This window comes from Salvelinus alpinus, chromosome 30 (genome assembly GCF_045679555.1).
Source record: "Salvelinus alpinus chromosome 30, SLU_Salpinus.1, whole genome shotgun sequence".
Taxonomy (NCBI): Eukaryota; Metazoa; Chordata; class Actinopteri; order Salmoniformes; family Salmonidae; genus Salvelinus; species Salvelinus alpinus.
In genome coordinates, this window is record NC_092115.1 from 8,403,348 (window position 1) to 8,418,236 (window position 14,889).

Sequence of the window (14,889 nt, forward strand, 5' to 3'; positions counted from 1 at the left end):
AAAAGGCAACGATAATTAAGCAAGTGGATGGCCATTTTACGCCCAGGCAACAGGAGGGCACTGTAGTGCGTTGACCTACGTTGAAAACATACTGAAAACAACTCACTGACTTTGCTATGAAGTCAGAACATGTTTGTCTTTTAAAGGTAATATTCTGGCCTAGTGATCAGTGCATCATTTAACAAGATGGCCAGTTCTGCTATAAGAATACTGCAAAGAGGCTCAACTGTGGGGTAAAGAGACAGACAGACAGACAGACAGACAGACAGACAGACAGACAGACAGACGGACGGACGGACGGACGGACGGACAGAGACTCCAGACACTAAAACCTTAATCAGAATCAACCGCCCTCATCACTTCAAATGTAATATCACCTCTGTCCCCAAGTCTGCTCTCAATATGAAAAACAGATGGGCTCTAAAAGACCCCCTTGAGTCTCCCAGCCAATCAAGACTTGGGGAGGAAAGTGCCAGAAGGATCCCCCAAAACTTACTAGGGGTACAGGGAGCAATCAGGGACACACAGAGCTATCAGCACCTCAATCTGATTTACTGCAGATTAGTCCTGGCAGGCCCCTGGCTTCTAACCACGGGAGTGGGGTGGGTTGAGGGCACTCCATGCGGTTGGTATTGTGTCCACAAATCAAGCACAAATTACCTTTTGGGCCGAGAAACTTTCGGAGAGAGTGTAGGATGACTCAGCTGGAATCCAATATAGTGCTTCAATCATCTGAAACCTGTCAGAGGGTTTAAAGGTTTAGAGTTGTCTTCTCTATCTCATCACAAGTTCATGTGGTGGTGATGGGGTGGCGGTTACTCCTGTGGAGGTTACTCCTGTGGTGGTTACTCCTGTGGCGGTGATGGGGGTGGTGGTTAATACTGTAGTGGTTACTCCTGCGGGTTACTCCTGTAGTGGTTACTCCTGCGGGTTACTCCTGTGGTGGTTACTCCTGTGGTGGTGATGGGGGTGGTGGTTACTCCTGTGGTGGTTACTCCTGTGGTGGTTACTCCTGTGGTGGTTACTCCTGTGGCAGTTACTCCTGTGGCGGTTACTCCTGTGGCGGTTACTCCTGTGGTGGTTACTCCTGTGGTGGTTACTCCTGTGGTGGTTACTCCTGTGGTGGTTACTCCTGTGGCGGTTACTCCTGTGGCGGTTACTCCTGTGGTGGTTACTCCTGTGGTGGTTACTCCTGTGGCGGTTACTCCTGTGGTGGTTACTCCTGTGGTGGTTACTCCTGTGGTGGTTACTCCTGTGGTGGTTACTCCTGTGGCGGTTACTCCTGTGGCGGTTACTCCTGTGGTGGTTACTCCTGTGGTGGTTACTCCTGTGGTGGTTACTCCTGTGGTGGTTACTCCTGTGGCGGTTACTCCTGTGGTGGTTACTCCTGTAGTGGTTACTCCTGTAGTGGTTACTCCTGTGGTGGTTACTCCTGTGGTGGTTACTCCTGTAGTGGTTACTCCTGTGGTGGTTACTCCTGTGGCGGTTACTCCTGTGGTGGTTACTCCTGTAGTGGTTACTCCTGTAGTGGTTACTCCTGTGGTGATAATACTGTAGTGGTTACTCCTGTAGTGGTTACTCCTGTGGTGATAATACTGTAGTGGTTACTCCTGTAGTGGTTACTCCTGTGGTGATAATACTGTAGTGGTTACTCCTGTAGTGGTTACTCCTGTGGTGATAATACTGTAGTGGTTACTCCTGTAGTGGTTACTCCTGTAGTGGTTACTCCTGTGGGGGTTACTCCTTATTATTTGACCATGCTTGTCATTTATGAACATTTTGAAAATCTTGGCTCTCTCTAATTCTCTCCTTCTCTCTTTCTTTCTCTCTCTCGGAGGACCTGAGCCCTAGGACCATACGTCAGGACTACCGGGCATGATGACTCCTTGCTGTCCCCAGTCCACCTGGCCTTGCTGCTATTCCAGTTTCAACTGTTCTGCCTGCGGTTATGGAACCCCTACCTGTCCCAGACCTGCTGTTTTCAACTCGGCTATGAAAAGCCAACTGACATTTATTCCTGATTATTATTTGACCATGCTTGTCACTTATGAACATTTTGAACATCTTGGCCATGTTCTGTTATAATCTCCACCCGGCACAGCCAGAAGAGGACTGGCCACCCCTCATAGCCTGGTTCCTCTCTAGGTTTCTTCCTAGGTTTTGGCCTTTCTGGGGAGTTTTTCCTAGCCACCGTGCTTCTACACCTGCATTGCTTGCTGTTTGGGGTTTTAGGCTGGGTTTCTGTACAGCACTTCGAGATATTAGCTGATGTACGAAGGGCTATATAAAATAAACTTCATTGATTGATTGGTGATAATACTGTAGTGGTTACTCCTGTAGTGGTTACTCCTGTGGTGGTTACTCCTGTGGTGGTGATTGGGAAGGCAGTTATTGATGGGGTGGTGATTTGGGGGAACAGTTATTGATGGGATGGTGGTTGGGGTGGTATTAATACTGGTCTTTTTTTAAGATGTGGAGTGGGGTTATGGCTTGAGAACTGGTTGACTGTAGGTCCCGCTAACAGTAATACATCCATTCTATCAGAGGTCTTTTAGTGTTGTTGTGTTTGTAGAGCCATCAACATGCTGGTTGGTGGTTATAACTAAATCTACTGTAGTACTGAAGAAGTGATGTCCTAGCTAGCAGAATATTTGGTACCCTTTCACCAGGTGAAAACCTGACGCCAACATAAAATCAACATTACATTTTGTTGGATATCTGATTGAACACAAACAATAATTCACCTTGAAATCAAAATAAACTTTAATTGATATGGGACTAAAATCTACATTAGAAAACGCAACCAAACAGACTTTTTTCTTTTTACATTGATAGAAAGTTGAAATAACAAATAAAGAGTAGACTTTGTATGTACAGGAAACTGACAAAATAAAGCAAACACACTATTGAAAGAAGATGCTTCCACACAGGTGTTGTTCCTGAGTTAATTAAGCAATTAACATCCCATCATGCTTAGGGTCATGTATAACATGCTGGACAGGCCGAGTTGCCCATTATTTTGGCTACCATGGCTAGAAGAGATATCAGTGACTTTGAAAGAGGCAGGAGCTTCAGTGACTTCAGTGACTGCTTTAAGGATTAGCCCCTATTTTTCTTCTTTTTTTTATTCGCCTAAAATGATATACCCAAATCTAACTGCCTGTAGCTCAGGCCCTGAAGCAAGGATATGCATATTCTTGGTACCATTTGAAAGGAAACACTTTGAAGTTTATGGAAATGTAAAAGGAATGTAGTAGAATGTAACACAATAGATCTGGTAAAAGATAATACAAAGAAAAAACCAACCGTACTTTTGTATTTTTTTTGTAGCATCATCTTTGAAATGTAAGAGAAAGGCCATAATGTATTATTCCATCCCAGGTGCAATTTAGATTTGTAATGACTGGAATAAATGGAACGGCAGCAGCGTAAAAATGGGGAGTGGGGTGGGGACAATACAAATAGTCCGGGTAACCATTTCATTACCTGTTCAAGAGTCTTAAGGCTTGGGGGTAGAAGTTAAGAAGACTTTTTGACCTAGACTTGGCTCTCCAGTACCGCTTGCCATGTGGTAGCAGAGAGAACAGTCTATGACTAGGGGGACTGGAGTCCTTGGCAATTTTTTGGGCCTTCCTCTTACACCGCCTGGTATAGAAGTCCAGGATGGCAGGAAGCTTGGCCCCAGTGATGTACTGGGCCATACGCACTACCCTCTGTAGTGCCTTGCGGTCGGAGGCCGAGAAGTTGCCATACCAGGCGGTGATGCAACCAGTCAAGATGCTCTTGATGGTGCAGCAGTAGAACTTTTTGAGGATCTGAGGACCCATGCCAAATCTTTTCAGTCTCCTGATGGGGAATAGGCGTTGTCATGCCCTCTTCACAACTGTCTTGGTGTGTTTGGACCATGATAGTTTAATGGTGATGTGGACACCAAGGAACTTGAAGCTCTCAACCTGCTCCACTACAGCCCCGTCAATGAGATTGGGAGCGTGCTTGGTCCTCCTTTTCCTGTAGTCCACAATCATCTCCTTTGTCTTGATCACGTTGAGGGAGAGGTTGTTATTCTGGCACCACACTGCCAGGTCTCTGACATCCTCCCTATAGGCTGTCTCATCATTGTCAGTGATCAGGCCTACCGCTGTTATGTCATCGTCACTCTTAATGATGGTGTTGGAGTCTTGCACGGCCATGCCGTCAGGGGTGAACAGGGAGTACAGGAGGGGACTGAGCACTCACCCCTGAGGGCTCCCAGTGTTGAGGATCAGCGTGGCAGATGTGTTGTTACCTACCCTTACCATCTGAGGGCGGCCCGTCAGGAAGTCCAGGATCCAGTTGCAGAGGGAGGTGTTTAGTCCCAGGGTCCTTAATTTAGTGATGAGCTTTGAGGGCACTATGGGGTTGAGCGCTGAGCTGTAGTCAATGAATAGCATTCTCATGCATTCTCATCTCTCATGTAGGTGTTCCTTTTGTCCAGGTGGGAAAAGGCAGTGTGGACAGCAATAGAGATTGCATCATCTGTGGATCTGTTGGGGCAGTATGCAAATTGGTGTGGGTCTAGGGTTTCTAGGATAACGGTGTTGATGTGTACCATGACCAGCCTTTCAAAGCACTTCATGTTTACAGACGTGAGTACTACGAGTTGGTAGTCATTTAGGCAGGTTACCTTGGTGTTCTTGGGCACAGGGACAATGGTGTTCTGCTTGAAACATGTTGGTATTACAGACTCGGTCAGGGACAGGTTGAAAATGTCAGTGAAGACACTTGCCAGTTGGTCAGCGCATGCTCCGTGTACACATCCTGGTAATCTGTCTGGCCCTGCGGCCTTGTGAATGTTGACCTGTTTAAAGGTCTTACTCACATTGGGTACGGAGAGCGTGATCACACAGTCGGAACGGCTGATACTCTCATGTATGCTTCAGCGTTGCTTGCTTTGAAGCGAGCATAGAAGTCATTTAGCTCGTCTGGCAGTCTCGTTTCACTGGGCAGCTCTCATCTGTGCTTCCCTTTGTAGTCTGTAATGGTCACGGTTGTGCTTCCCTCCATAATAGTTTGCAAGCCTTGCCACATCCGGTGAGCGTCGGAGCTTGTAGCATGATTCAATCTTAGTCCTGTATTGACGCTTTGCCTGTTTGACTGTTTGTCTGAGAGCATAGCGAGACTTCTTATAAGCGTCCGTTAGGATCCCGATCCTTGAAAGCGGCAGCTCTACCCAGCTCTACCCTGCTCAGTGCGGATGTTGCCTGTAATCCATGGCTTCTGTTTGGGGTATGTACGTACGGTCACTGTGGGGACGACGTCATCGATGCACTTGTTGATGAAGCCAGTGACTGATGCGGCTCGCTCCTCAATGCCATCGGAAGAATCCCGGAACATATTCCAGTCTGTGCTAGCAAAACAGTCCTGTAGCTTAGCATCTGCGTCCTCTGACCACTTCCTTATTGAGCGAGTCACTGGTACTTCTTGCTTTACTTTTTGCTTGTAAGCAGGAATCAGGAGGATAGAGTTATGGTCAGATTTGCCAAATGGAGGGTGAGGGAGAGCTTTGTATGGGTCTCTGTGTGTGGAGTAAAGGTGGTCTAGAGTTTTTTTCCCATATGTTTGATGTGTTTAATACCGTTCCATTCATTCCATTCCAGCCATTAAAATGAGCCTGTCCTCCTATATATCCTCCCACCAGCCTCCACTGAGACATTCTACTGAACTGTAGGAACTAGTAACACATGCATTTTCCCTGCAATTGCTATAACACCTGCAGATCTGTGTATGAAACCAATAAACGTTGATTTACTTTGATCTTGGTTTGACGAACTGTGGTTGAAAACGATCAGATATGGCGACGCATATGGTTTCTATTGACGCGTTCATCTCGCCTTTTAAGTAACAGGTACTTAAACGCTTAATGAATATGTAATACAAAATGTACTGTTTTTAAGAAATGTCATTAACATATTTATTTATTTTTTCAATGAGCTGAAAATGTACATCTCCAGCTTGATGTTATATACAGTCATCAAACAATGTTTACACTGCTATTGCGACGTTGGGCAAAGGGTTCAGCACGGAAAATGACAAAACCCAAAGCGTCTTCCAGCTGATGTGGTTCTCCTTTTACGCGGAGAACAATAACTTTCAGAACATCATGCATAAAGATAGCTTACCTTACCTATCTACAGCGGCATTCATGTGCATCTAGGTATTGAGGGCATTTGGCTTTGCATTTTCCTGAGTGTGCAAGTTTCGAAGAAGGTTAAAGCCCTCGTATCCCCCCCCCCCCCACACAAGTTGACTATCTTTAATGTAGAAGCGTACAGTTTTTTTTGTGTGTCTCGGATTGAATGTGTATCGACCCTCTTCAATTGAAATACATTTTAGTGCAAAGGAAACGTACCACTGATTCAATATTGTGAGGACATTGATTGTCAGCTCCATGGCCGTAAGATTACATTCTCCCAGATCTCCTTTCAGGATGAAGGAATGGGCTGCCTGGATAATGAATGCAGTAAATATGAGCCCTTTTTTGTGATCGTTAAATATTCCCTTTTTCAATGCAAAAATAAGACTCAGCTCATTCTGCATCAGCACAATGGACAAGATTAGCGTGTGTGTGTGTGTGTGTGTGTGTGTGTGTGTGTGTGTGTGTGTGTGTGTGTGTGTGTGTCTTGGCCACTTAAGTGTAATTGCTTTGTTATGTGATATTTGTGTTCCGACATCGTGTCACTGTTTAGCAAGTGATTTAATTTGCACTCACCCTCTCGCTGTTTTCCATACTCTGGGACGAGCGCTGGGAGGATTTCTAGAATCTATTGACATACTGTGATGGTGAATGTCAGTCATCAGTTCAAAGAAAGAGACACCTCTCTGTGAACCACTCCAGTCAAACACGTTCAAACATGTTTCTGGAATGAAAGATATAGAGTTGAACCAGTGTTTCCAAATGGTGGACGGACAGGGACCCACCCGGACCCACCCGGACCCACCCGGTTGTAAACAGGGTTAGTTCATTACGCAAACAAATGAAATAAAATGGACTGAAACAAGGAGGGACCAACTTTTACTTCTTCAAAAGGAAGTGCTCATTTCAGTTTTACGTTACCAAAACATTTTGACATGTTTTCCACTGTACGTGCAAATGAGCACGACTTTGGTTTATTTGCAGCGGGACAAGGGACTGGATCACAACTAGCTGGTCAAAGGAATATTCTCAAAACTCTTGTTGGGAAACAACGATAGCTGTTGATACTGAGGAGGAAAGGACAATGTGAACAGAATGGTTTGGTTCAGTACGACACTGAAAAAATGTGTGTTATTTAAAGTTTTCTTGACCTTGCCATCTGCGATTCACACTGTCAAGGCCATGGAACAATTCTCTCAATTGTTATACAGCGCTGGTAGCCCTGCAGAGGGGCGGGTCGTGTTAAGGAGTGACTGGAGTGATGAAACATTTCATGTAAATGCAGTTTGAGACGAGATTGACCTGTTCGCCAATGATGAAGGCGCATCGTTCATTCCGAATGGGAATGCACAGAACTGGAAGAAACCCTGCTGATGGATTGGCCAGCCAGAGCAGAACGCCTTCACAGAAGTCAGAAGTCCTCATATTTAATCATCCCTCAGACCTCTGCAGATGTAAATGTATTTAAGATAAAGCTTTCTGCATAAGGGTGCAGCGAAGGCGACTTGGTGAACTACTCTTACTTGTTGAATAACCTCCCAGAGCTAATGTAAATTAGTCAATAAGGTGAAACCTGGTTGGCCACTGTTGGAAGAAAAAAATAGCAAGCATAAAAAGTACTGTTGCTATGGGAACTCAGAACTGCTTCTGTATGAAGGAGTGGAGTTGGAAAAACAGACCTGTTGCAGACTTCCTGATTGTTCTTTTAGGTTGACACTTTGGAAAGAGAATAATATCGATTCTAAGCCATTTGTCTATTGTTTTTCTAACCGTTTTAGCAGCTTGGTCAGACTTCAGTCAGACTGCATGGCTATGGCTAAGAGGGCTAATCAGAGCTACATTGTGTCTGTGATTGGACAGAGAGACAGAAAGAGAGAGAGGGGAGAGCGAGAGGGAGGGAGAGAGACGTAGAGCGAGAGGGAAGGAGAGAGAGAGAGAGGGGGGGACAGAGAAGGCAAGAGAGAGAGAGAGAGAGAGAGAGAGAGAGAGAGAGAGAGAGAGAGAGAGAAATAGATGATTTAGCCTGCTGCTGATGTGTTGATGTCTGTGTTTGTCACCCTTTGAGTAATGATCTCCTCCAGCACCCCATTCGGCAGCGTTAACAGCCTTAATCAGGTTAACCTCTGCCCAGACAGCAACATTGATGGTGTTCGCACTCTGTCTGCATATCCATCCCACCTTCTCACTCCTCCTCCAAACCCTCCTCCCTCCATCCCGGCTTCCTCTCTCTGCCACATTCTCTATTTTCCCCTCTCCCTTTCATTTATTCTTTCTCCCTTTCTGTGCTACCTCAATTTTTGTCTGTCTTTCACAGCATTATCTTGTACTTCTCTACTTCTCTCTTCATATCCTCTACTTCTTTCTTCATTTCCTCTACTTCTCTCTTCATATCCTGTACTTCTCTCTTCATATCCTGTACTTCTCTCTTCATATCCTGTACTTCTCTCTTCATATCCTGTACTTCTCTCTTCATATCCTGTACTTCTCTCTTCATATCCTGTACTTCTCTCTTCATATCCTGTACTTCTCTCTTCATATCCTGTACTTCTCTCTTCATTTCCTCTACTTCTCTCTTCATATCCTGTACTTCTCTCTTCATATCCTGTACTTCTCTCTTCATATCCTGTACTTCTCTCTTCATATCCTGTACTTCTCTCTTCATATCCACAACTTCTCTCTTCATATCCTGTACTTCTCTCTTAATTTCCTCTACTTCTCTCTTCATATCCTGTACTTCTCTCTTCATATCCTTTACTTCTCTCTTCATATCATTTACTTCTCTCTTCATATCCTCTACTTCTCTCTCTGGCTCTCTTGAGTTATGGTTGTAATAATGGGATACAGTCCAGATGGGTTCCGCCGCATTAAGCCGAGCCCATATGGTGGCTTGCCTCGTGAACATACCTGATGGAGGTCTCTTTCGGTATCACTCATAAAAGCTCCATAGGGTGTTTATCACTCATAAAACCTCCATAGGGTGTTTTGGCATTCGATGTATAATGAACTTTGGCAAACGAATCAGAAGCTGATTGATTGTATTTCCTCGTCAGGTTACTCAAACTCAAGGTTAGAGTAGAGGTGTAGGTATGCAATAAGTGCTACGAACAAGTTTTAATTTTTTGGGGTGTGTGTGCCCCTATTTGAGTAAAATCGTCCACCATGAATTTCAATTGGAAATCAAAATAAGATTATTCTTGTGCAGCGAGGATGAGAGTTTAAATTCAGTCAGTCCAAAAAAACAATGTTATGTGAAATTCAAGAAATTAAATTGAATATCCAACAGTTAGTTTCTTGTTAGTTGAGAAAACGTCCTATTAACGTTTACTGTATAAAACGTCTTCACATGGGGCCCCATTTACTAAGGGCATTGTCCTATTTCTTCAAATAACAAGTAAAAGACCTCCATCAAGTCTGTTTGTTTTTTACACTGCTGCTACTCGCTGTTTATTATCTATATATAGTCACTTTACAAATGACCTTTACTAACCTGTTCCCCCGCACATTGACTCGGTACCGGTACCCCCTGTATATAACCTCCACATTGACTCTGTACCGGTACACACTGTATATAACCTCCACATTGACTCAGTACCGGTACCCTCTGTATATAACCTCCACATTGACTCAGTACCGGTACCCCCTGTATATAGCCTCCACATTTACTCGGTACCGGTACCCCCTGTATATAGCCTCCACATTGACTCTGTACCGGTACCCCCTGTATATAGCCTCCACATTGACTCAGTACCGGTACCCTCTGTATATAACCTCCACATTGACTCAGTACCGGTACCCTCTGTATATAACCTCCACATTGACTCAGTACCGGTACCCTCTGTATATAACCTCCACATTGACTCAGTACCGGTACCCTCTGTATATAACCTCCACATTGACTCAGTACCGGTACCCTCTGTATATAACCTCCACATTGACTCAGTACCGGTACCCTCTGTATATAACCTCCACATTGACTCAGTACCGGTACCCTTCATCAGACCAGAGAATCTTGTTTCTCATGGTCTGAGAGTCTTTAGGTGTCTCTTGGCAAACTCCAAGCGGTCTTTCGTGTGCCTTTTATTGAAGAGTTGCCTCCTTCTGGCCACCCTACAATAAAGGCCTGATTTGTGGAGTGCTGCAGAGATGGTTGTCCTTCTGGAAGGTTCTCCCATCTCCACAGATGAACTCTAGAGCTCTGTCAGAGTGACCATCAGGTTCTTGGTCACCTCTATGACCAAGGCCCTTTGCCCTCGATTGCTCCGTTTGGCCGGGCGGCCAGCTCTAGGAAGAGTGTTGGTGGTTCCAAACTTCTTCCATTTAAGAATGATGGAGGCCACTGTTCTTGGGGACCTTCCATGCTGCAGAAATGTTTCCATACCATTCCCCAGATCTGTGCCTCGACACAATCCTGTCTCGGAGCTCTATGGAAAATTCCTTCAACCTCATGGCTTGGTTTTTAGCTCTGACATGCACTGTCACTGTGGGACCTTGTTTAAATAGACAGGTGTGTGCCATTCCAAAACAATTGTTTGCCTTTCTAATCAACTGAATTTCCACAGGTGGAATCCAATCAAGTTGTAGAAACATCTCAAGGATGATAAATGGTAACAGGATACATCTGAGCTCAATTTCAAGTCTCATAGCAAAAGGTCTGAATAATTATGTAAATAAAATACAAATTATCTTGGACCTGATATGCAAAAAGTCCCAAATGCAATGTCCCAAGAAGGAAGTGACCCTACCTAAATAATGCAAAAGGTACATTTTTAACTGAATAAATGAGGAGTGAGAATGCAGGAGACAGTCAACTGATAAAGCATACAGCAGACCATTTGTGGTGCCGAAACACCGCAAGCACATCGCATTCCATAGGAGGTGAACAGCGCTTGATGCTGAAAATATAGCTAACTTGTTATGCAAGTGGTGCCCAGCAACAGATGGAGGAGAAACCACACCAGTCGAGTAATTCAATTCGACAATAATCTTCATTTTAATTTGACTTTACAAACAACAAGAGGGCTTAATTGGACTCTATTTCTTCCTCGAGCGAAGGCCTTTATTAAATAACTTAACTGGCTGAGGTAGTGGCTTCACAGCATCTTTCACAAAGAAAAAAGAAATACATCTCCCAATAGAACGGGGATAATGTTTTAATTAACTTACATTTAATAATAATAATCACAATAATGTTAGCAGCCTATATGACTATACTTACATTTGCAACTGGCCAAAAAAGGTAACATCCTACATAAAAAAAACATAAAAAACATTCTGAAAAAAATAAAAAGACAGATGGTCTGCGTCTGAAAAGCCTGCTCCTGTAACGACCAAACAAACAGAAAATACTGTCAGCTTGAGACCTAAAATAGCTCTGGATATGCACTAATAAAAATAATAATAATAATCACAATAATGTTAGCAGCCTATATGACTATTTTTTAAATACTAAGTTACTTACTTAATGGGAAAAGTTAAATTTTTTCTCCCTTGGATGAGATCTTGTGGATGTCGGGTGAGAGGGATGTGATTTTGATGCGCAGGCAGTCCTCGATTGACTTATGTGGAAGTCCGTTCCTGTCGTGAGTCTTGATTGACTTGTGTGAAAGTCCGTTCCTGTCGTGAGTCTTGATTGACTTGTGTGAAAGTCCGTTCCTGTCGTGAGTCTTGATTGACTTGTGTGAAAGCCGGTTCCTGTCATGAGTCTTGATTGCGTTCATAGAGGAAAAGGAGGACTCGCAGGTGTAAGTCGATGCAAACATTGTTAGCACATAAAATGCAAGTTTCTTTATAGTGCTGTATTCCTCTGAGCATGCCACCCAAAACGCACACAAGGACTCGGCACTCCTGAGTGCATACCTGATTTGGCTCGATGTCTGGAAATGAATCAGCTCAGTTTGAACTGCGGCCTCATCCAGCGAGGGTATCGTTTTCTTAGCAAGGGAGGAGTATTCCCCACCTGGGCGGACTGTGAGAGGATCACATAGAAAAGCAATGATATCCTTGGGCATAATGTAGTCTTCAAATGTGGTGGAGTTGTCAGCTGCTTGATGAAGTCTTCCATCACCTCTGTGACAACGCTGCGGCCTGGTTTCCCTCTGCCTGTCGTTTCTTCATCGTGCTGAAGTGCAGTAGCCTTCCAGATGACAAGTCCAAATCGAACAACTCAAGCTTCCTAGTAAAGTCCTCAAATTTTTCCAACATGTCCACGACCGTTCCTTGTAACTGTAGATTTAACCCGTTTAAGTAACAGAATATGTCAGCCAAAAAACAACAACATTAGAGAGCAATTCGTCCATTTCCAGAATAGGAAGGTGCTGCCCTCATTTAGATTTTTCTGACAAAATCCACAACCTGGTCATGCAGCTGACAGAATGGCTCTGGAGCTTTTCCTTCACTCAGCCAGCGCACGTTGTTGTGAAGCAGGAGATCATCCTGGATGGCCTCCTCTGATTCTGTCACAAGCTTGCGGAAAAGACGGTGTTGGGTGCTTGATGTCCCCCTGGGTGCTTGATGTCCCCCTGACATTACTTTATCTATCACATCTTTTAGCTCACCGTTTAGTCTGGCACACAGCACACTCTGATGAAATTCCTTCAACCTGCTGACCAGGCCCCTGTGTCTACCCACCATAGCAGGAGCCCCGATGGTGACCACAAAGTTGACTTTTCTTCGAATGACAAGCCATGCTGCGTAAATAATTCTTTCAGCTTTGTGAATAGGATGTCCCCGGTGGTGTGTCCTTCCAGGGGAACGTCCCCGGCGGTCCTTTTTAGGGGAATCAGTGCCAGTAGCTCTTCTTATTAAAAAGTAATTTCCATGAAAAATAACAGACATACACACACACACAACTGCGCTACATCGGTGTTGTCAGTACTCTCGTCAATAGCCTGACTGAGCCCCTCCGGAACAATCCTATGCACATCATCCACCAGTGCAAGGACACGGCGGCCGGCTGTTGACGCAAACAGGGGCACCTGTTTGACAGACACAATTATGCCATCCATAGACTTGTCTGTAGCCAATTCCTCCAAAACTATCACCGTGCACTTTTTAAATACCTCCGCAGTCTGTGAAGGGCATGTTGTGTTTGGTTAGAACTCAGGACGCTTTTAGGGAGGCACTTGTTGTTGGGTCAGGCCACAAAAGGAGTATTCTACTGCCGTGTGTTTAGCTTGCAGTTAATGCTTCAATTTTTCTGCGTTGGGCCTCTGTCTGGGGCGGGAAGGCCTCTGTCTGGGGCGGGAAGGCCTCTGTCTGGGGCGGGAAGGCCACTTTGAAAGTATCACGCTTAGATTCATTATGCCGTTTGAGATTGAATTCTTTGCAAACAGCGACATTTTCATTACAAATAAGACACACTGGCTTGGCCTTGGAGAAAGATGGTAATATGAACAAAAATCTCTCTGGCCATTCTTCCTTGAAACTTCGATTTTCATTATCCACCTTTCTTTTGCTATCATTGTTCGGAACGAATGTTGACATTAAAAAAAGTAATGCTACATAGACCTGTTTTTCACCACCAATCAACGCACAGAGAAATAGACAAAAAAAAGTATAATTGAGTAGAGACATTGGTGATTTTATGAGCTTAATTAATCAGATTGAAATGATTATGTTATTGTCACTGAATGTATTATGTACTAATCAAATGTGTTCAAAATGTTGTTCAATTTGTAGTGTAGACCTATTAATTGTGCTATTATTATATGCTAATTATGTTCTGGTCTGCCAACTATTAGCTCAGAAAAAAATTGTCCCGAGGTCAAACCTAGTTGACGAACCCTGGCATAGAGTCTTCTTTTTTTCAGCAGGAGCCATTGCTTTCCAACCTGTGTATTCCCTCAATTGTATTTGAAAAATTGCTAAAGGCCTGTTTTGTCTGCATGCTGTTTTTTCACTGACAGATTTGCCTCGCGTTACCAACTGTAGGCTATTCCTTGTTATTGGCCTACAATCCACAACTAGGCTATATTTTTAAAGAAGCTGTTGATTCTCATGGTGTAGTAGGCTATTCTGAATGATTTAATTTATTTCTGAACAGACAGCAGTAATTATATAACTTTGGAAAATGTATTTACATTTATCAGGGGTGTTGCAGTTCCTTCAGAACCCTTTGCATGATTCTATAAGAAAATAAATGATGAATTGCAACGCTGGAGAGATGAGAGTTTCAGGCTCATGTCCATCAGAGCAGAGAGGGAGCGATATCATAGAAAGTGAATCTCATTCTAGTTATGTGACAGATACTGGCGTGTTTCTCACACAGCCAAGGCCATGCGTTGGTCTCAAACGTAGGTTACAATGTTGCACAAACCATGAACCCGGACCGGCCCACCCCGAATCAACTCTTAGAATATTAGTCCCGTGCTGAAATGTTTTATTTAAAAATAAGATTTATTTCACCTTTATATAACCAGGTAGGCAAGTTGAGAACAACTCGAATGAACTTTGATCGCTTTTGTTAGAATTTTTAAATAGCAAAAAGTTCACCTTATCCGTGCCAAATAGGTTCCAAAATAAAGAAGTTAAAAACAGAGAGATGCCTGATCCTGTTCCGGCAGGATACGCCTCAAATTAAGCACTGGTAATCCTAATTTCCACAGACAAAGAACAGGACAAAGCTAAAAGTCCTAGGTCTCTCAATACTGTATGTCATGACCAAGCAAGCTAAAGATAGCTAGCTAGCTAGTTGACTTAGCTAGCTAGCTAGCTAGCTA